Consider the following 23,715-nt stretch of genomic DNA (forward strand, 5'->3'; position numbering starts at 1 on the left):
TTCTGTTGCTCAGAGCGAATGACTTTAAATTGGAAAGTTGATCGGCTTGACGAGAACAATATACGTGGTAAGTTTTGTAACTGTAGGTAAATTGAGCAAAGTTATAACACACTTTATGTGTCCTTTTTTAGTCATAAAATTCATTTCCTCGCCACGGCCAGACCGTTCGAGATATCAAAAATCCGTCCGGAATTGAGCATCCTCAATGTCTTGACTTCATGCACACCGAGTTTGGTTGTGATTGGTAAACACATGCGTTGTAATTTGATGTATTTCTCCTAGGACAATTATTCAAACAACCCATAATTCATAATTCATAAATAACTTCCATTTGAACTGTCATAAAACTTAGAGCACGAAAGTTGTTTGGCCTGATGTGATCTATAATTGTACCGAGTTTCATATTAATTCATGCAAGTGTGTTTGATTTATGGACAAATGTTCGAATCCCAGTCAAGGGGGCGCTGTCGAGCCGCCCTGCCACGCCCGGTTACCAGCTTCAGCCCGGCCCTGATGGCCATGGGTTCTGACCCGTGTGCAAAGTTTCAAGAGTTTTCGAGGATGTTAAGGCCCCCGAAAATGCCAGAGAAGTCGCACACAGCAAATAAAGGGTTAAAATTAACCGGACAGGCGCCCCTCCTCTCACTCACACAGAGAGACACTGAGAGACTGGCAAAATTCTGAGATTTTCTCTACATTCAAACAAACATATCTGACTTTCTGTGGGTCCTAGCTAATGAGTGTCAATTAGAAAGTTGTCCGGCTCGAGGAGTACAATATACATACCGATTTTTGTAACTGTAGATAAAACTAACAACCCCACTTTTGTCAAAAGGTGGCGCTACTGAGCCCTCACCACGCCCGTTTCTGAAACTTTGCACATGTCTACTGGCTAATAAATGTGATGTGTCTGTCGAGTTTCATGCAATTTAAAGCATGCTAAGGGTCTCAAAAGCATCCTAAAAGAATGGTTAAGTTTGATGCGTTGCCACGACAACAGTTTCAAAGATATCAAGAATCCATTCACAGGTCTTCATCTGCTGTGTATTTGCAGTATACAGATTAAGTTTGAAGCAAATCGACTAAAAATTAGAGGGTGATTTCAAAACATTTTGAAAATGACACACTTCCTGCTGCCAGTTGGTGGCGCTATAACTTTGACTCACAATAGTCACATCCATGTGATCGTCCTCTTACAGCAAACACACTGCTGAAGTTTCATCACGATCGGTTGATGTATGCTGAAGTTATGACACACTTTCTGTTTCACGTTTCTCGCCATAATTTCGTTTCCTCGCCACGGCCAAACCGTTCGAGATATCAAAAATCCCCTCGCAAACTTTCATCTTCAATGCCTTGACTTCACGCTGACCGAAATTTCGTCGAATTTGGATCAGAGCTCTAGGAGGAGTATTTAAAATTCCATTGCGAGTGTTTTACGAACAACCCTAAATAGCCGACTTCCTGTTGGGCTGGGGTAAAAAGTAAAAGTGCGAAGTATATATGAAACAATGAGATCGACATGTGTACCGGGTTTCATAATATTATATACAAGCGTGTTTGAGTTATGGACCAAGTGTTCGGAGCCCGTTCCAGGGGGCGCTGTCGAGCCCCCCTGCCACGCCCGGGTACCATCTTCAGCCCGGCCCTGATGGCCGCGGGTTCTGACCCGTGTGCAAAGTTTCAAGAGTTTTTGAGCATGTTAAGGGCCCCAAAAGTGCCCGAATAGTCGTTAGAAAAAAAAAAAAAAAAAAAAAATATAGCTGCGAGCAGCGATTGCGGGCCCAAGCCGGTGGCACCGCAACCCCGATGCCTTTAGTTACCCAAAGGCACCGGGATGGTGGTACCGCCGGCTTTGGCCCTTTATCGCTGCTCACAGCTATATTTATATTTAATATAAAGCCGGTGGCACCGCCACCTTGGTGCCTTTAGGGTTATTCTGTATGACGTGCAAAAACGTAACCCCCACTTTGACTGTCGAAAAGAAGTGTATTGTAGAGCTTGCATCAATGCGGACTCGATGCGCTGTAACTCCATGTGGCTTTAAGCGCATCATTCTCCACTCGGGATGCGCATAAGCGTTTTGTGCCACACTGTACTGAGCCTTTCATATCATAATGCAATGACAGATTATTAATTGCCTTTCTTGTTCTGTTCTATCTATTATGTGTTGATAAAAGATAGGACAGAGCACTAAAAACCTCAAACAAAGCACTAAAAACTTAAGCTGTTTGCTGTGTAGTCTGAGAATGAGCTGTTTGATTTGCACCCTCTTCCTCTTCACTGTCCTCCATAAAAACCAGCTATTCAGGTCCATGTTGTTCTAGAAAGTTTGTATGTTGCTGCCTCATTTAACATCTCTGCTATACATTTAAAATAATTATCTAAAATAATTTATCTTTTTGATTTTTGTTATCTTGTTTTTCATGAATGTATTTTACAACAATACAAAGAGCAATGTGTATTTACCACTAATATAGTTTGTAATGGCTTTTTTTGTCATAGATTATAATCATATATTTTTTTGGATTTGTTATTTATCTTTATAATGAAGTTGTCTGTATTAAGTAGATTGTGTTTAACACACAGTGATTTATCAGTTCAACACATAGTTATAGAAATTCTACTTTATCTAAAAAAAACCTAATCTTTATACACACACACACACACACACACACACACACACACACACACACACACACACACACACATACATAAATACATGTAAATAAAAATAGAAAAAGAAACATCAAATGTGTTTTTAGTCAGAGTATTATTTTATACAGAAACAAATATTTGTAATTCAGATAAGAATGAAGTTAGTGTTTTAAAATCTTAAGGAAAACAAATATATTGAAATATAGCACAAGAATTTTAAATTCATTCAGCTTCAATTACAAATACAATCTTACTTTTATTTAAAGCAAACTATACATTTAAAAGATGGGGGTTATATGCCTATTTTGTCATTTAAAAAAATACAAAATTGTTATGCAAAAAGACAAGGACTTAGAGACAAGGACTTATAGGAAAAATCGCAGCCAGCCACACTGTGTGGTTCAAACATACATAAACACAGACAACAGCCCTCCCCTCCCCCCCCACACACACACACATGCACACACACACACACACACACACAAACACAGACAACAGCCCTCCCCTCCCCACACAGACACACACACCCACACAGAGAGAGAGAGAGAGAGAGAGAGAGAGAGAGAGAGAGAGAGAGAGTGAATCGCAGGGGAAATAAATCGATTCAAACTACAATATCTGACTTTCTGTTGCTCAGAGCGAATGACTTTAAATTGGAAAGTTGATCGACTTGACGAGAACAATATACGTGGAAAGTTTTGTAACTGTAGGTAAAATGAGCAAAGTTATAACACACTTTATGTGTCCTTTTTTAGTCATAAAATTCATTTCCTCGCCACGGCCAGACCGTTCGAGATATCAAAAATCCGTCCGGAATTGAGCATCCTCAATGTCTTGACTTCATGCACACCGAGTTTGGTTGTGATTGGTAAACACATGCGTTGTAATTTGATGTATTTCTCCTAGGAGAATTATTCAAACAACCCATAATTCCCAACTTCCTTCTTAAAACTAAGAGCACGAAAGTTGTTTGGCCTGATGTGATCTTTAATTGTACCGAGTTTCATATTAATTCATGCAAGTGTGTTTGATTTATGGACAAATTTTCGAATCCCAGTCCAGGGGGCGCTGTCGAGCCGCCCTGCCACGCCCGGTTACCAGCTTCAGCCCGGCCCTGATGGCCATGGGTTCTGACCCGTGTGCAAAGTTTCAAGAGTTTTAGAGGATGTTAAGGCCCCCGAAAATGCCAGAGAAGTTGCACACAGCAAATAAAGGGTTAAAATTAACCTGACAGGCGCCCCTCCTCTCACTCACACAGAGAGACACTGAGAGACTGGCAAAATTCTGAGATTTTCTCTACATTCAAACAAAGATATCTGACTTTCTGTGGGTCCTAGCTAATGAGTGTCAATTAGAAAGTTGTCCGGCTCGAGGAGTACAATATACATACCGATTTTTGTAACTGTAGATAAAACTAACAACCCCACTTTTGTCAAAAGGTGGCGCTACTGAGCCCTCACCACACCCGTTTCTGAAACGTTGCACATGTCTAATGGCTAATAAATGTGATGTGTCTGTCGAGTTTCATGCAATTTGAAGCATGCTAAGAGTCTCAAAAGCATCCTAAAAGAATGGTAAAGTTTGATGCGTTGCCACGGCAACAGTTTCAAAGATATCAAGAATCAATTTACAGGTCTTCATCTGCCATGTATTTGCATTATACAGATGAAGTTTGAAGCAAATCGAGTTAAAATTAGAGGGTGATTTCAAAGCATTTTGAAAATGACACACTTCCTGCTGCCAGTTGGTGGCGCTATAACTTTGACTCACAATAGTCACATCCATGTGATCGTCCTCTTACAGCGAACACACTGCTGAAGTTTCATCAAGATCGGTTGATGTGTGCTGAAGTTATGATACACTTCCTGTATTACGTTTCTCGCCATAATTTTGTTTCCTCGCCACGGCCAAACCGTTCGAGATATCAAAAATCCCCTCGCAAACTTTCATCCTCAATGTCTTGACTTCACGCTGACCGAGTTTTCGTCGAATTTGGATCAAAGCTCTAGGAGGAGTATTAAAAATTCCATTGCGAGTGTTTTACGAACAACCCTAAATAGCCGACTTCCTGTTGGGCTGGGGTAAAAAGTAAAAGCGCGAGGTATAGATGAAACAATGAGATCAACATGTGCACCGAGTTTCATATTATTACATGCAAGCGTGTTTGATTTATGGACCAAGTGTTCGGACCCCGTTCCAGGGGGCGCTGTCGAGCCCCCCTGCCACGCCCGGGTACCAGCTTCAGCCCGGCCCTGATGGCCGCGGGTTCTGACCCGTGTGCAAAGTTTCAAGAGTTTTCGAGCATGTTAAGGGCCCCAAAAGTGCCCGAATAGTCGTTAGAAAAATAAAAGAAAAAAAAAAAATAATCGGAAGGAAAACAATAGGGCCTTCGCCCTTTCAGGGCTTGGGCCCTAATAATCGGAAGGAAAACAATAGGGCCTTCGCCCTTTCAGGGCTTGGGCCCTAATTAAGAAATAACTAAAATAAATACCTCCAAATGTAACAAAAATAGCTCTCACAAACTTACAAAAACGAACTAACAAAATGTATCTAGTTTTCTTCCTCCTTATCCTGTTTTTCTTGCTCATGCTTGTTTGCCCATCTGATCTTTCCCAGAAGAAAAACCAGGACATTTTCATAATTAAAAAAATAAAATAAAAACAGCCAGGACAGGACGTGAAAACAGAAAATGTCCTGGTAAAACAGGACTGTTGGTCACCCTAACCAAGTCTAAAGTCAGTGGCGCGTTGCGTGTACTTTCAGATGCTATTTTATCCGCATGCTTGCAGATACAGAGTGAACAACGCGCATACACATAGTAGATGATTCTCTCATTTACACAGATGCATTTTACTTTTTACAAATGATGCATTATTATAAGGAAAACTATTTAAACACGAGGGAAATCATTGTTGTGTTCATGATGACGATAGAAAAAATAGGCATAAAGCATACACATTTGCCCAAATTGATATGCATAACCGAAGCTAATATGGGTGGGTTTGTCCCATCCCCAATGTCACTTCTATTTCTTTTACAGCCCTGACGAGAACATCGATCTCCTCGGCTTTGAACCATCAGACTTTACTGTGAACCGATTCTGAAGCGCGCCGCTGCCTGCAGCCTGCAGCTGCGTCTGCCTCATGTGACGTCATCGCCGAGTCGCGTGAAAAATAACCGTCACTAAACAAAAACTACAAAAACGGGACTTTAACACCATTTTTGAGATATTTCTAACTTCATATACATATCTTAACTGCTTTATGTACCCATTAATCGACAGTAGTGTTTAACCTGCACCATGGCCTTTAAATGTTAAATAAAGCAACATGGTAAAAAGATGAATACGACTTGATTTTACTTTCAATTCCTTTTACATTCTCCAAGGTATTGATTTTGACATTTTTCATAATCATAACTCCATGATGTACATTTCTGTCCATAAATGAAGCATGGGCGTAATTTGCGGGGGGGTTAGGGGGGTCATGACCCCCCCAAAAAACAGATCCAGCTAATATAACCCCCCCCCCCCCCCCCCCCCATATATCATCACAACGTTCGGATTAAAATAAATGAAATATTTGGAATGAATACTTTTGTTCGTTTTCTTTATAAAATTTATTTGCCAGCAAGAAAGATATCATATTTAAAATAATGTACCCCCCGCCCACCGCACCTACTACTTGGTACAACCCGGCCAGCCCGCTTTCTCTACCAAGTTTTTTCAGTGTTTGGATGAACGGTTGGAGGAGCAAAGCAGATGGAAAGATGAAAAGGCTGAAAGGCAGCCAGACAACAATTTTTCATTGTTGGTCGACACCAGCCAAAAAGAGGAAAAATCCTGAACAAACGGAGGTACCCCATTGCTAAGTTAGCTGTTATTAAGTTACCTCAGTGTTTCTCAAAGTGTGGGGCGCGGCCTACAGGTATTCCTACTACTCTCTATTCCTACAGGTGTGGAATAGAGAGATGGCAAGTGGGGCGCGAGAAACGAGATATCCAGCTGCAGACCCGCAGCACCACCAGTTTCAGAACACCAGTTTCAGAACCCCAGCGCCAGAACCGGAAGTGAGGGAGGGGCGGAATTATTATTATTGCATTATAATTATTTTAGCAAGAATGTAAGGACAAAACGGACCTGAGAGTAAGTTCCTCACATTGTAAGTTAAATTTATACAAGATTGTTGTGATAAAACAGGCCTAGCTTGGGTTGAATTGGTCATTTTGTATAGATTTTTAACAAAACAATGCCGAAATTTCTCTCGTTTTTAGATTTTGACATTATTATTTTACACGAAAAATGCATCCTGCACATGTTCTTGTGAAATAAATAAAGTATATTTTATAAAAAAATACCCATGCGTTTTTTATTATTAAACAATCAAAATCATCTAACAATACATATATTCAATATCAAAACAATTTAAGATTTTTGTAAACACAATAAATAAATAAATAAATAGAACATAAAATATCACAGAGGTCTAATGAGTTATCAAATTGTGTATAATTTTGAAAACCTCCAATGCTTGTCTTGTTTTATATCTTTCAAAGCTTTATTATACAAAGTTAACTCCTTCATAAAAAACAAAGGTCTTACCTTCCTAAATCTACACGTATGTATAAACTGCTTAGCTAAAATTATTAAACTGTTATACATTAAAATGCCCATAAGTTTCAAGTATTATTTTTTCACCATCATGATCAGGAAGTAACTTATAATACAATGAAACGAATAACTGAAACTATAAACAATTATGTTACACAAAATCAATGTTTTAAAATGCTTATTGTACGGTAATGTATACGTAGAGAGGACGTTTCTTGTTCAATAAAAGCTGTTTCATGTGTAAAACACCCTCCAAATTACGTTAGGTGGCACATGGCTCTGGGTGGCGTTATTAGGTTTCAAACCTAAGCTCCGCCCCTCACTTACGTTCCTCGCGCTGGTGTTGGTCAGAGACAAGGCTCTGGTGTTGGTTAGAACGTAACTCCGCCCCTTACTTCCGGTTCTGGCGCTGGGGTTCTGGCGTTGGGGTTCTGAAACTGGTGTGCTGCGGGTCTGCAGATGGATACTATTGCGAGAAACAGGTTTTGTGCCCATCTTTTGAATTCCTTTATTTATTGACCACACACTCAAAACAAAACAAAGACACATTTAAATGATTAGTTAATGATTAGTAGAAAGAAAGAAGGATAGATTTGTAGCACTAAGCCTTACTTAACCTTCTCACACGTAAGTTTAAAAGTTTTTCAAGGCGACCGTTATTGATCGTGGTATCACAATTTTTTTATCTACTGTAGAGGTCTGAAATCTTGAGAAGTGCCATGGCTTACACTAATTATTCCAAGCAGCTAGTCCCATATGCAGTGTCCATTGCAAGCCCAGCAACACAGTTCAATAAATCCATTTCAGAAACGTTGTTGAAATAAAAGATGAAAATCTCCGGTTTTATTCTTTGGTTTCTGATTTACAAAAAAGAAAATGTGAGCTAGTTGGTACACGTATTCAAGTTGCTAGTGAAAATAAAAGATTACTAATAAAAGTAGCAATAAGTTAGCAGTTATCACAGGTAGAATGAGAATCAATGTAATGTTGCCGGAGTTGGCCATTTCTTAAAGGGGCAGTACACTATTTTTTACCAAATCCTACAAGCACATGGATTTTAGTATGCTTTTAACCTTTTAAGTTTTATTTAACATCTTTAACCATAACATGAACTACTAAATAAAAATTATTTACCTGTTTAACATTTAATTCTTATTCACATTGCTATGAACTCTGTACTGGCCTCTACATCTACTTTCGAGTCTTATTTCATGCAAAGTGATAATATAATTCACTTTGGTTTTCTCTATTTGAAAGTTTTTAATCCTGTTATTTGATGTTAAGTTTTTAAAATGTGATGTTAATAAAATACATTTTAACAGTTAAACTTAAAGCCTAGTTTATTCACACTTGAAACAAAATGTTTTCAAAAGTATGTAGATGATGGTTAATTTAATTTCCATTCCAGTAACTTCACACATTACATTTCCGTTTGCACTTGTAGGCTATGCTGCTTTAATTACGTTGTTCCTGCTATTTAGCTAATTTTCTTGAACTTTTATTTCTTATCCTGGACTGCCACCTACTGGATAGGAAAGGCAATAACCTAGTAATTATGTGAATAAAAATCTACATGTTTGAAAGGCCAAAAAAAAAAGATTTACCTATGATTTACCATAAATCATAGGTAAATCACATTACCTTGGAGTTAGGGTTGCCTACTCTGCACATGTCATTGAAAGTGAGTGGTAACTTCAATCATTTGCATTTATTGTGCTAAAAGTCTGTCACCAGACACTATGCTGATGCCTTTTTTTTTCTGATAGCCCTAAATATTATTATTATTATTATTTAGCAATCTTAATGTGCTAGTAAGTGCAAAAGGTGTTTAAAATGCTTTCCGTCTTTTTGGTGAGACTACATGCATTCTCCAAAACTGATTATGATATACCGCCTCTCTCAAACCATTTGAACATTAACATGAGATTTTTATATATATCAGGAACAGCGAAATGGACAAGGAGGCAATAAGAGAAAGACATTTGACCAGAGAGAGAGAGGAGGAGGCGACATAGGAGGTACAGCAATTGAAGAAGGAGAGAGAGAAGGTGGTGACAGGGGGTCAGGTGACCAAAGTGAGGGAGAGAGCGCACAGAGACAGGCAGCGCAGGAGGCACAGATGACCAGGTAAGAGACCTTAAACAAAATTGTGCATGCAAACATACACTGTCAGAACACTGACATTCAGTGAACTGTGTGTAAATGGTGTCAAGTACCTTATAAAACTCAACTCTGAAGTATTGCATAAGAGTTTTAGGACTGAAACCACTTGATTCTCCACTATAACGCTTGAGTGGTTGTCAAACTCTGTTTTGAATGAGAGGATTTTGGTAAAGCAATTAATTTGGTTCCTGTGGTTTCCTCACAGAGGGTCACATGATGAGGGGAGCAGTCAGGCAAATGAGCAGGTGAGAATGCAACAATTTATCTGCAGAATAGTGTTATTGATATGTACAATACATTAATTTAATAGGATTGTTATTTCAGGGAGTAACACGTTTTCATGTCATATTTAAATACAGGATATTGAGCCCCAAGTCAGGGACCAGTCGAACACTGACAACAGGGACAGAGAGGGATTTGATGTTTCAGACATCATCACCTGCACAAAACCTGCACAACCTGATCCTAGGTTTATAGTAGTGCAGAAGCGAGCTAACTGTGTTTTGTCTTTTCAACAAAAATGGTTCACAACTTTTCTTTGGTTGCATTACAGTGCCACTTTACAAGGGGTCATATGTTTTCACTGTGCCAAGGTTTTTTTGAATCAGTCAACATTTGCAAGCAAGTGTGACCCTGCCTTTGTAAGTGTAGGCTTTAGAAATTGGAAAAAGGCTATCCAGAAGTTCTCAGAACATGCAAAAAGTCAGTTGCATATCCATGCCATGAACATCTGTGCACACAAAGGTAACAGTGTGGCTTCACAGCTTTCTTCAGCTGTTGCCAGACAACAGGAGGAAGGAAGGTATGGATTGATGAAGATTGTAGGCTCCATCAAATACTTAGCTAGGCAAGGTTTAGCTCTACGAGGTCATGTGGAACAGAAGGGTAATCTATCCCAACATCTGAAAGAAAAGGCTGAAGATGACCCTGCTTTTCAGAAGTGGCTAGTGACACACAAGCAGGATTACACAAGTCCTCTCATTCAAAATGAAATTCTTGGCATAATGAGCAAAGACATTATAAGAGGAATAGCTGACACTATTCGATGCCTCCCAGTCACACAGTTTGCCTTGATTGTTGATGGGACACAAGACACATCAGGTCAAGAACAAGAATCTGTATGTCTTCGTTATGTGGATCATGACTTAAATCCTCATGAGGAATTCATTGGGATGTATTTGTCACGGGTGAGGAGCAGACAGAAGGAACGGGAGGAGTCCAGATGAACAATGACGATATATTTAATACAAAATACAGGCAGGAAGACAGGGTACACCGGGTAACATTCAACATTGACCGACAAAGACAGACTGAAGGAGGGAGAACTAAATACACAGAGGAATCAGGACTAATGAGGTGCAAACAGGTGAAACAGATGAAACAGGACGCTGAACGGGAGGCTGATGAGGGAGTGAGTTCAGGTGTGCAGACGAGAGGATCATGGGAAGTGTAGTGCTGGAGACGTAGACAGGATGGTGCAGACGAAGGACTGTGACAGAACTCCCCCCTCCCGGGAGGCGTGACCTCACGCCGCAGAACAGAGGAAGGAGGGGGGATGAACTGGGGGCTGAGCGGGGCGTGGTCAGGGTGGAGCAGGCTGAGGGCGTGGTCAGGGCGGAGCAGGCTGAGGGCGTGGCCAGGGCGGAGCAGGCTGAGGGCGTGGCCAGGGCGGAGCAGGCTGAGGGCGAGACCAGGGCGGAGCAGATGGAGGGACAACACCAGGGGGCCGACTGACAGGGGCAGAGCAGATGGGAGAGGAGACCAGGGTGCAGCTGAGGGACAGACGACATGTGGTGCTGAGGAGGGACCGAGGGACCATGGTGACACCGCAGGCTCAGGACACGGAGAGGTCAGAGGGAGTGACGGGTGACTGGAGGGAGTGAGGAGTCCGACAGAACCGGGGGGGTGACATGACAGGGCGGAGCCAAGGGAAGGAAGTCCAAGGGTGAAGGGAGGATGACGAGGGAGCGAAGGGAATCCGGAGGGTCGAAGGAGCCTGGCCGAGGTGGTGGACTGAGGGGGCAAGGAGGAGTTGAGGGAGGTAGGAGCCACGGGGGAGTCGATGGGACCGGGGGCCGAGGGAGTGTCCATGTGGAGGAGGTGGGAGGCGAAAACCGGGGATACACAGACCAGGCTGGTTTCGGGGAGCAGAAGGGCAGGAGAGCAGATGGAGGACAGATGAGAGGAGGCGGGAGAGGGAGGCTGGGCGGGATTCTGGTCTCTGGCTGGACGGTCTCTGGCTGGACGGTCTCTGGCTGGACGGTCTCTGGCGCTGGCTGAACGGGGCTGGTCGGAACCAGCGAAGAGGAGAGCTTGGGCTCGGCGAGGCTGGACGGAACCAGCGGAGAGGAGAGCTCGGGCTTGGCGAGGCTGGACGGAACCAGCGGAGAAGAGAGCTCGGGCTCGGCGAGGCTGGACGGAACCAGCGGAGAAGAGAGCTCGGGCTCGGCGAGGCTGGACGGAACCAGCAGAGAAGAGAGCTCGGGCTCGGCGAGGCTGGACGGAACCAGCGGAGAGGAGAGCTCGGGCTCGGAGAGGCTGGACGGAACCAGCGGAGAGGAGAGCTTGGGCTCGGACAGGCTGGACGGAACCAGCGGAGAAGAGAGCTCGGGCTCGGCGAGGCTGGACGGAACCAGCGGAGAAGAGAGCTCGGGCTCGGCGAGGCTGGACGGAACCAGCGGAGAGGAGAGCTCGAGCTCGGCGGGGCTGGATGGAACCAGCGGAGAGGAGAGCTCGAGCTTTGCAGGGCTGACGGTGAGCGCAGGCTTTCGGGGGACCAGAATCAAGCGGGGCCGCCGAATCGGGTAGAGTATCCCCCGAAAAGCCACTGCGGTCATGTTGCAGTTGGGTCGGTCAATCTGTTACGGGTGAGGAGCAGACAGAAGGAACGGGAGGAGTCCAGATGAACAATGACGATATATTTAATACAAAATACAGGCAGGAAGACGGGGTACACCAGGTAACATTCAACATTGACCGACAAAGACAGACTGAAGGAGGGAGAACTAAATACACAGAGGAATCAGGACTAATGAGGTGCAAACAGGTGAAACAGATGAAACAGGATGCTGAATGGGAGGCTGATGAGGGAGTGAGTTCAGGTGTGCAGACGAGAGGATCATGGGAAGTGTAGTGCTGGAGACGTAGACAGGATGGTGCAGACGAAGGACTGTGACAGTATTCAGTGCCTGAGACCACAGGAGAATCTCTTGCAAATATAGCATTAGATGTAATCTGCAGACTAAATTTGCCATTGTCAGCACTGCGTGGGCAGACATATGATGGTGCAGCGAATATGTCTGGCAAATATTCTGGAGCACAGGCTCACATTAGACAGAAACAACCACTTGCTTTATATGTGCACTGTGGAGCACACTGTGTTAATTTGATAGCACAGAAGGCATGCACAGCTTCTATAGTTGTGCGAGATGCCCTTGACTGGGTTCATCAATTAGGAGTTTTGTGTGGACAGTCTGGCAAATTCAAACAGATGTTTCATCAGATTACGATATCTGACCATGGAACCTCAAGTGTCCTGAAACCACTCTGTGAAACTAGGTGGACTGTTAGACACGGTGCCATCCATTCTGCTTTAACACAGTATGACTCAATCCTCACTGCCTTAGAGGAAATGGCAGGGACTAACTCTCCCACTGCAGCCACTGCAAATGGTCTGTTTCATCAGTTTATGAGAGGCAGTACTGTAATTGGGCTTGTGATGGCACAAGCAGTTATTGGAGAGCCAGAGTGTCTCAACAGGTCTCTTCAGAGAAGGACACAGACTGTTTCTGGCATGCAGGCTGCTGTTTGTAAGGTTCAGTCTACTCTCAATGGCAAGAGGAGTGATGATGCCTTCCAACAACTTTTTGAGAGGGCATCTACAGTTGTGAATTCTTTAGACTTAGAACCCATAACAATGCCAAGAGTTCGACAACCACCCAAGCGCTATAGTGGAGAATCAAGTGGTTTCAGTCCTAAAACTCCTATGGAATACTACAGAGTTGAGTTTTATAAGATACTTGACACCATTAACACACAGTTCACTGAACGCTTCCAGCAGGGTGGTCTTCTTACCCTCCAAAAGCTGGAGAACACCTTGCTTTCTGGAAAGATTGATCCGGTGGTTCATGACTAACCAGAAATTAATTCCCAGCTGCTGGAAATCCAGCTACCTATGTTCAAACACGATTACATGTACAGTTCCTGTGGAGAAGCTACAGACATTCTCAAAGATTTGCCAGTAGAGGTGCGAGGCTTATTTACTGAAGTTGAAACTCTGATCAGATTACTCCTCGTGGTACCAGTCTCGTCCTCTGAGGCAGAGAGGAGCTTTAGTGCTCTTCGACGATTAAAGACTTGGTTACGCACAACTATGACACAGCAGAGGCTGAACCATGTTGCAGTGTGTCACATCCATCAGGACAAATTGGACCTCTTAACCAAGAAGTCAGTGTGTGCACAGTTCATTTCTTTTACACCAAGACGTAAACAGGTGTTTGGTGCTTTTATCTGAATGGGATGTGTGTTAAGTTGAAGCCAATATGTTGTAACGTACCTTAAAATGTGATTTACAAATAGGCCTTCTTTTGTATTTGCATGATTTTTGTTAAGATTTTGTTAGTGGATGGTGAGTTTTGGCCACCAATATGTGAAATCTGTTCAGCTGCAAGCTACAGTCCAGTATGCCACCCTGTATTGTGTAATGTATTGAGAGTTGAATTGTGCATAATACATTTGATGCTTATTGGTACCGATACAGTGATGCAATTGATTCATCTTTAAGGTCTTGTTTATTTTTATTTTTATAACACACACATGATATTGAACACACACACAAAATCAATTAAGTGGAAGCTGCCACTGCTGGCTAGTGTTTAAACCTATTTTTTACAGTCTATGGTTTAAACACTTTATTTAAAGGACTACTCCGGCGCAAAATGAACCTTTGGTCTAATTACACATTGTTACCTAGTCAACCGTTATCTGAGATTTGTTTCCATGATTGCCGAATGTAAATAGTTTTATCTCTAAAAACAGTTTAGCCTATAATGCTAGTATAATGCTAGTATATAGGGCATAGAGTAATGACAAATAAAAATCGCTTGTTATTACCACTAAAAAGGCTCAAAATAGCCCCACACCAACACGACAGCATAACAAGGGTCCCTACATTTAAACCGAAGCATTGAGTACTTTGTCAGTGTCCAAACAGTTTAATAAGAAGATATTTTATACACACAGTCAACTTCGCGAATACAGGAAGAAGCCATCTTTGAAAAATAGTCTCTACCAGTCGATCTACGAACGCCGATCCAAGTGCGCTGGAGTGAGAGATGTGAATAAGGTGATAAGGTGAGCGTGAACAGTAGGCTACGTGTACATATTGAAGACAAGTAAACGGTTTGTGTTTGTGTTTCTTCCGGAAACAATGGACCATATGAGATTCTGCACAGTTCAGCGCACTTGGATCGGCGCTCGTAGATCGACTGGTAGAGACTATTTTTCAAAGATGGCTTCTTCCTGTATTCGCGAAGTTGACTGTGTGTATAAAATATCTTCTTATTAAACTGTATGGACACTGACAAAGTTCTCAATGCTTCGGTTTGAATGTAGGGACCCTTGTTATGCTGTCGTGTTGGTGTGGGGCTATTTTGAGCCTTTTTAGTGGTAATAACAAGCGATTTTTATTTGTCATTACTCTATGCCCTATATACTAGCATTATACTAGCGTTATAGGCTAAACTGATTTTAGAGATAAAACTATTTACATTCGGCAATCATGAAAACAAATCTCAGATAACGGTTGACTAGGTAGCAATGTGTAATTAGACCAAAGGTTTATTTTGCGCCGGAGTTGTCCTTTAAAGAGGCTATATGCAGCTTTTCCCCCCAAATAAATGTAACAATTAGGGATGGGTACCGAAACCCGGTATTAAACGGGCCCCGGTGCTGAATTTTGAAAGACCGCTGTATCGATAAGCTCGGACGTTATCGGTTCTGCTGTCGGTAGGAGAAATTAAGTAAATACACGTAGGTTACAATTTATTCCTATAAAGACGTTATCTTGAACATGTTTATCTCGCCAGCCATTTCTATATAAAGCTATATTTTAATTAAACCATTTGTCTGTGATGCAAATTTGCTATTCGCAGTTCAGAAGAGAGAGAGATATCTCTCACGCGGAGCCACAGCGCGCACAAAACGACAGCCCTTGCTGAATGTGACAATGAGGACAGAACTAAACATTCAAACGAGGTTACACTTTAGATCTGAGATATTGTTCTAATTTTATTTTAGATTTCGGCTTCAAAAGATTATAAGAAGATATTTGAGATACACCCGTTAAAAACGAGACGCATGCTCTGTCCAGCGCAACTTCCTTCACTTCACAGCGCTGCGCTGTCAGTTCTTCCTAAACCCAAACGTGCCGTCAGAATCAGCACGATCGCATTTGTTGCAAAATGCTGTCTCTACTGTTGCTAGATCATAAAATGGCTATTAAAAACACAAAAACCTGCGCAAGAGATGCTGTTCACAAGGCGGTGCGCTCCGAAACGGACTGCAACGAGACAAGAAGAGTATAGCCTACTTTGGGCTTCGTGTGTCCTAAACTATCAAATATACATAAAAATGTCAAAATGACCAGCTCTGACATTCACCTAAACACAATTATGTCTTAAATGGATGTAAATAATAGGGAGAAAATGATGGTGCTTCAGTTACCGATTAGATATTTGCTCTCGGTCTTAAAGGGGCAGCAGTCTAATAAATCTGCTGACGATTCAGCCATTAATGCAAATCAAACAACAAAAGCACTTGAATGAGCAACTTTAGATTTAATAAGCATTAATCTATCTATGATAAACTATACAATGCTATTTTACATTTGATTGCTAAATTAGATTTATTTTCAAACAGAATATATTACCTAAAAAGTAATGTTAGTAGACCTTACTGCAATTAAAGCACTGTGTATATAATTTGTATCTTTGATTAATTGTATCCTATCTTTTGTATATAAAACAATAAAAGCCTGCACACTGCTGCATAACAAAATTTTTTTTCTTCGTTTTGTTAAAGCATTACTTTTTTACATTTATTTTACATTTCAAAATATAAAGTTAATTATGTTCTTGATTCTTAAAAAAAAAAAAAACACCAAAAAGAACCGATAAGAATACCGTTAAAGTACCGGATCGATAAGCAGTATCGGTAAAAGTAGTAATACCGATAAAACCTTAATGATACCCATCCCTAGTAACAATAGCCTTTTTATTTTACCATTTATGACTCAAACATCTCCTGATGAGCATACTGACACCTTGTCCACTCACAGTGGGTGCACCTATAAGCCTGTATCCTATTTTTTTGTGGTGTCGGACTTTTCCCACGCTGTCTAAATAATCGTGAGTTTAAATTTCAGGAAAACGCATGTACTGTAGCCTCTTAAACTACTGTGTCAGTATGGCATAAATAGTCAAGTTAACAGCTGCATTTACGTTAAGTAGCCTAAATCATAAAAGTATCACAATCTATTTCTATTTTTTACAAAAGAACTAATTCAATAAATAAATAGATTAATAAATATGCTGCGAGTTTAACCCCCCCAATGGTAGACCCAAAGTTACGCTCTTGAATGTAAGCACTGTTTCGTAGAATGACTCGATTACAATTCTGAGAATTGTAGAGGTGCGGAAACCCCTACCTCGGTTTCACATGTGATGCAGCAGTATAAATGAAAGCAAAAGCATAGTCTATATATAGTAATAGAGGCTCCGGTGTAGTCCGACGCAGAAGAATAAATCAGCCTTTATTAGATGATGATCTTTAGACTGAGAGAAGTGTTAATATCAGGCGGTAGAGTCGGTTAAACGAAACTTCGCTGTTTACTTCTCTCTTAACGTTACTGATCCTTACTTCTCTCTCTTCGCGAGAGAACAGATTCATTTTGATGTTTGTTCTTTTTATTTATTTTATTATTTAAACTACAGTAGATGGAAACTAGGAGTAAACACATGAAGAGAGAGAAGGAGATGAAGACACACACCACTGAAAACATGAAGCTTGTGAAGATTGTCAGATGGAGCAGCTTTAATGATGGAAGACTGAACTGTGAGTAAAACAATCACTCATAATTCAAACAGTAAATGTGTGAGGGAATCATCTGTTTCTGAAATACCATGCGTCCATATTTGTGTTAATTCTGCAAATGGTAGTTGCTCTGATTAATATTGTGATGAATGATTTCATGTGGTCTCATAGAAACCCTCTTGTCTCTCGCTCTGCTGCTCTGCGTTGTGTTGTGTGTGTGTTCGTGGGTGCGATAGAGAGCTCAGGGGTGCGCGATCGCGGCTTGACCGTTTATTCCACACCACGGCATCCACAATGTTGACAACATGAACTCAACTTAAGTTTTAAACTAGCAAAGTACATTTCAATGCACATGCAAGTCAACAGTAAGCGTGTGCTGCTTATGTTATATTATAGTCCAGGCAAAGTAGCTCATTTTGGAGCCAAAAATAGAACTATAAAATATTTTTTTCAGCATAGATCATTTCTATGAGGTGTCCAGAACAACATAATAAAAGTCCTAAGAAATCCTAGTTGAGGATATGTTTAATTTGCACCAATCTGGGATGTGTGCCAGTAAGGCCAGACAACAATACACCTCAATGGGGCTGTTTTTTCCTTTACTCCAATCAAACCAGCGGAGAGGACACATAAGGCCTAGAGAAACTACCAGAATATAATACTAATGCTCTGAAAATAAAACTATTGCAAAATAATCATATCGCGTGTAATGATTTGTAAGGTGTAGCCTGTTATTAAAAACACACAGTGCCTTTCCTTCACACTGATAATACTGTGCTGTGCTGGATTTCTATTAATGGCAAAGACACCAAATTACCCAATAACACCCAATATCACCCAATAACACCCAATATCACCCACTATCACCCAATAACACCCAATATCACCCACTATCACCCAATAACACCCAATATCACCCAATAACACCCAATATCACCCACTATCACCCAATAACACCCAATATCACCCACTATCACCCAATAACACCCAATATCACCCAATAACACCCACTATCACCCAATATCACCCACTATCCCCCAATAACACCCACTATCACCCAATAACACCCACTATCACCCACTATCACCCAATAACACCCAATAGCACCCACTATCACCCACTATCACCCAATAACACCCAATAACATCCAATATCACCCAATAACACCCAATATCACCCAATAACACCCAATAACACCCAATATCATCCAATAACACCCAATATCACCCAATAACACCCAATAACACCCAATATCACCCAATATCACCCAATAACACCCAATATCACCCTATATCACCCAATATCACCCAATAACACCCAATATCACCCAATAACACCCAATATCACCCAATAACACCCAATATCACCCTATATCACCCAATATCACCCAATAACACCCAATAACACCCAATATCACCCTATATCACCCAATAACACCCAATATCACCCAATAACACCCAATATCACCCTATATCACCCAATATCACCCAATAACACCCAATAACACCCAATATCACCCACTATCACCCAATATCACCCAATAACACCCAATAACACCCAATATCACCCACTATCACCCAATATCACCCAATAACACCCAATAGACCTTATTCAGAGCAGCGCCATGATAGGTATGAAAGTAAGGCCGTGAGGGATAGACTTACCGTGTTTCCAATGGCATCCGCTGTAAAAAGCTGAATAAAGCTCCTAGATTACTTACAATTTTCCACAGTTTACATTGTCGGGAGTTTTTTGTCAACTGAAATTTCTTGGAAAGATATTTTTCCAGTGTTCCATGAGCAGAACAATCCGAAAACACATTAAATAACAGTACAGCCCATTGAAGAGATGCAAGTCTATCCCTCAGCCTCGCTTTCATTCTCATTAAAAGTCAAAGATGGTGCTGCTGTGAATAAGGCGTATATCACCCAATATCACCCAATAACACCCAATAACACCCAATATCACCCAATAACACCCAATATCACCCTATATCACCCAATATCACCCAATAACACCCAATATCACCCAATAACACCCAATATCACCCACTATCACCCAATAACACCCAATAACAACCAATATCACCCAATAACACCCAATAACACCCAATATCACCCACTATCACCCAATAACACCCAATAGACCTTATTCAGAGCAGCGCCATGATAGGTATGAAAGTAAGGCCGTGAGGGATAGACTTACCGTGTTTCCAATGGCATCCGCTGTAAAAAGCTGAATAAAGCTCCTAGATTACTTACAATTTTCCACAATTTACATTGTCGGGAGTTTTTTGTCAACTGAAATTTCTTGGAAAGATATTTTTCCAGTGTTCCATGAGCAGAACAATCCGAAAACACATTAAATAACAGTACAGCCCATTGAAGAGATGCAAGTCTATCCCTCAGCCTCGCTTTCATTCTCATTAAAAGTCAAAGATGGCGCTGCTGTGAATAAGGCGTATATCACCCAATATCTCCCAATAACACCCAATATCACCCAATAACACCCAATATCATACAATATCACCCAAATATCACCCAATATCTCCCAATAACACCCAATAACACCAGACACAGAGATGAGTGACGTTCTGCCACCTAGTGGACATAACTAATACTATACTATACTTTACTATACTTAACTAGTTGAGGGCCTTTTGTACAGTAAACAGACAACCAGACTGCTAAGAGTTATGTTTAGATGAATATGTGCTGCACTTTCCTCTCAATAACTAAATACACAAACAAACAAAAATGAGGAAACAGCTAGCCTTTTTAATAAAACCACAAGAAAAGCATATGAACACTTCACACTTAGTGTTTAATGTGGTTGTTCTGTCCCTCTTTAAACTGAAGATAATATTATGTTTCTTCATTCCCAGTTCCAGTGGATCCACACACACCTGTAAAGTGTGTATCTGAATCATCAGAGAAGATCCAACATGAGCTGAGATCATGATATCTGGATCAATGATGAGAGGACTCCTGCAACTAATGTAAGATCATGTTTGGCCATCATTTCTGAGATCATACACTGCAGCTCTGATGATCAATATTTCATTCATATTTCAGTGTATATAATGATGAAGAGGAGGAAACGGCTCCTTTAAAGTTTCTTCTGGACTCTCAAGATCCTGACAGCATCTTTATTCATTACAGAAGAACATGATGAAATAGTTTCCAGAAAGGTTTCCAGACCTTTACTCTTCCCCAGCGGGAGAATTAAACAGTGTCAGTTATTAGGCTTTGTGGAAATAACAGGAATAGGTGTAAATAGTGTGTGTAAACACTATTATATTTCCATATAGTTGTATACTTTTTTTTTTTGTTCCGAATGTAAAATTGTATGTGTGTCAGTCAGAAGTGAAATAATGCATTTTCATTGATTGTTACAATATTTTTCCATGTTAAATATGATACTCCTCATGTCAGGTTGTTTATCTTGAAACCAACACATTCTCATCCCAAAAAGTCATATAACTGACGTCTTGGGACGTCTTTTGACCATACGTCAATATCCGCCTTTTTAGGGCCCCCTTAAACGTCGCTAGATGGCGATCCCGGGCCGTCATACAACTGACGCTTTACCTTTAACGTCAGTAAGGTGACGGGTTAGGTTTAGGGTTAGGTTTAGGTCTGGGGTAGAGTTAGGATCCCATAACCTCATCTACCGACGTTTAAGGGGGCCCTAAAAAGGCGAATATTGACGTATGGTCAAAAGACGTCCCAAAACGTCAGTTATATGACCTCTTGGGATGAGACACGTTACTTTGTATCATCTGCTGTTTTCTGTCATTATTTGCATTATTTGTCGTCTTGCTCGTTTAAGCTTCTTTATCTAAATCAAGTTTTTCATTTTGTTGAAACATTTACTGCAACTGTAAACAAAAAACTGAATTAATTATGGCAATTTAAGTCCAGATGCAAACACACTATTTTAAATACGATGCATAAAATGATCGTGTCTTTGTACTAAACACTTTCTGAGCTCATTTTCTCCATGACTCATTCAGTACCTGTTACACCCATGACCTTTATTCTCCTTGCAGACACAAGATCATCTTTTACAGTAAAAAAGATCTGAGTATAACTTACAGTCTCAAACACAGCAGATTATTTAAAGTGTGAGTTCCCCAACAAATGTAGTTTCTGTCATTAATTACTCTCCATGTCGTTCCAAACCCATATTCATTTATCCAGTCCCAGAGATTAATCAGAGCATTAACATAGTACTAAATGTGTAAAGCATTCAGGGCTGCGAACATTTCTAAGACATTAATGGGTTAGAAAACAAAGTCTGAAGCATGTGTGAGAAAACCTGTTTATCCAGTGGGGCTTTTCAGAGAGAATATTTTTATTTCACAGCAAAACTCACTTCACCACTGACTGAGACTCACTGAATATTTATTTCTGCATGACTTTCAATATGCTTGGAATAAAGTGGTGTTATTTATGACTAAGGCATGTTGATGCCAGTAAGATCCTGATCTTCACAGGGGACACAAAAGGCACCGAATCCCAGCAAGATTTTTCAATATAGCCTATTCACATTTTTGCATTATTTCTCTCTGAAATGTAAAATGTTCAGCCTATAGCAGCTTTTTACAGACCCAGAGTCCAGACCCCTGCTTTAACACAAAGACAGTATTTATTTGGCCTAGAAGGAAAAAGACTCATGAACTGAAATCGGACATGATCAGACGACAACACCTCAAACATTAACACTTCTGCTTTATTCTGCTTTACTTCTGCTTTTATGATGTACAATTAGGCCTGATCGATTAATTGCATTTGCGATAATTTCGATGAATATGATGAAACACGATTTTGTAACCGCAAAAGCAGTGATTACACTGGTCACATGACACGTGAGAGAAAAGCAGTCTGTAAGATCAAGCATCATGTTGGCACGCTACACATATTGATCTGACATACAGGAAAGAACAGTTTATGTATAATGTATGTGATATTGTGTTATTTATTCTCTTCCCAACAATTCTGGATTGATTCAGAGAATTTCAGAATCGAGTTTGAGCTCAGTTTTTAAACACAGATGCGTGATACAAAAACTGTAGGCCTATTCTGCTTGCTTCTAATTTCTCTCTCTCTCTCTCTCTCTCTCTCTCTCTCTCTCTCTCTCTCTCTCTCTCACACACACACACACACACACACACACGTAACGTAAGCAATAAGGTACGAGAGGCTGTGCTGTATGGTGAATTGCACGGCTGAAGGGCGTTGTTAGGCGTGACGCGAAGCGGAGTAACCCCTTCAGCCGTACTTATTCACAATACAGCACTTGCCTCGAATACCTTATTGCTTTTATAAAACGGTTGCCACACAATATTAAAGTAAAAAACAATGTTTTAGTGCAACTTTCTTGAAGTAAAATCACTAAAAGCCAACATAGAACCGCAGTGTTGCACAGCGATCAATAGAGCCGTTGGGTGAAGCGGTCATAGCCGTGTTTTATCGTGAATAAAGCACAGCTCTTGACCAATCAGAATCAAGGATTCAAACTAACCGTTTTATAAACACACATATGGCACCACTCGAACCTTCCGAAACATAATATTTCATAAAGTTTGGGGTTTAACCGAATTACAAGGACATCCGCAGGCTTCATTGCACAGGTTTTGCTGCTGTGCTTGATGATATAACATTACTCTTGCAGTGCCGCCGGGTTTTTCCTTCAAATGCTCCACGAAGGCATTTTTCATGTCTTTTAGAATGCAGTTGGCTTATATATAAAAAATATGAAAATCACTGAGAAGGCTTTAAATTCAAAATACTTACGCACGCTTTGTGAAGAGCGCTCGTGCATGCGGCTGTGAGCAAATCATTGGTTAAATATAGCCTGCTTGCGTCTCTAAATGCTTTTATGAGGCGAAATTAATGTAAACAAGCTCAGTTATATCTTAAACCAACAGGACAAACAACATAAGAGATGTGTGCATTAGTGTGAATGCAGCTTATCGGAGGGGGAAATCACTCCAGCTCTTGAATGAAAAACATTCAGACAGCTCACTTACATACTGAAAACACTCTTTGTTTATTGCTTGTAATGCTTTTTTTTTGTTCCTCTTAATTTACTACCTTTTTGAAGCTATATAAGTTTATAGCCTATTTAAAATTCTTAACATGTAATTAGTTGAAATAAATGTTTATATATATATATATATATATATATAT

At 40.8% G+C, this 23,715-nt stretch overlaps 1 long non-coding RNA gene across 2 annotated transcripts; it reads left to right on the forward strand.

Annotated features, from left to right (window-relative positions):
• The first annotated feature begins 14,476 nt into the window (after positions 1-14,476).
• On the forward strand, positions 14,477-22,178 carry LOC148997582 (uncharacterized). 2 transcript variants are annotated; one of them, XR_016146349.1, is made up of 4 exons: positions 14,477-15,097; positions 17,422-17,542; positions 20,406-20,519; positions 20,596-22,178. It is a non-coding gene; the product is annotated as an uncharacterized LOC148997582 (long non-coding RNA). The 2 variants fall into 2 exon arrangements; XR_016146348.1 differs by lacking the exon at positions 14,477-15,097 and having other exon boundaries at positions 17,215-17,542.
• The last annotated feature ends 1,537 nt before the right edge of the window (positions 22,179-23,715 follow it).

Source organism: Pimephales promelas, chromosome 2 (genome assembly GCF_988280905.1).
Source record: "Pimephales promelas chromosome 2, fPimPro1.hap1.1, whole genome shotgun sequence".
NCBI classification, from domain to species: domain Eukaryota; kingdom Metazoa; phylum Chordata; class Actinopteri; order Cypriniformes; family Leuciscidae; genus Pimephales; species Pimephales promelas.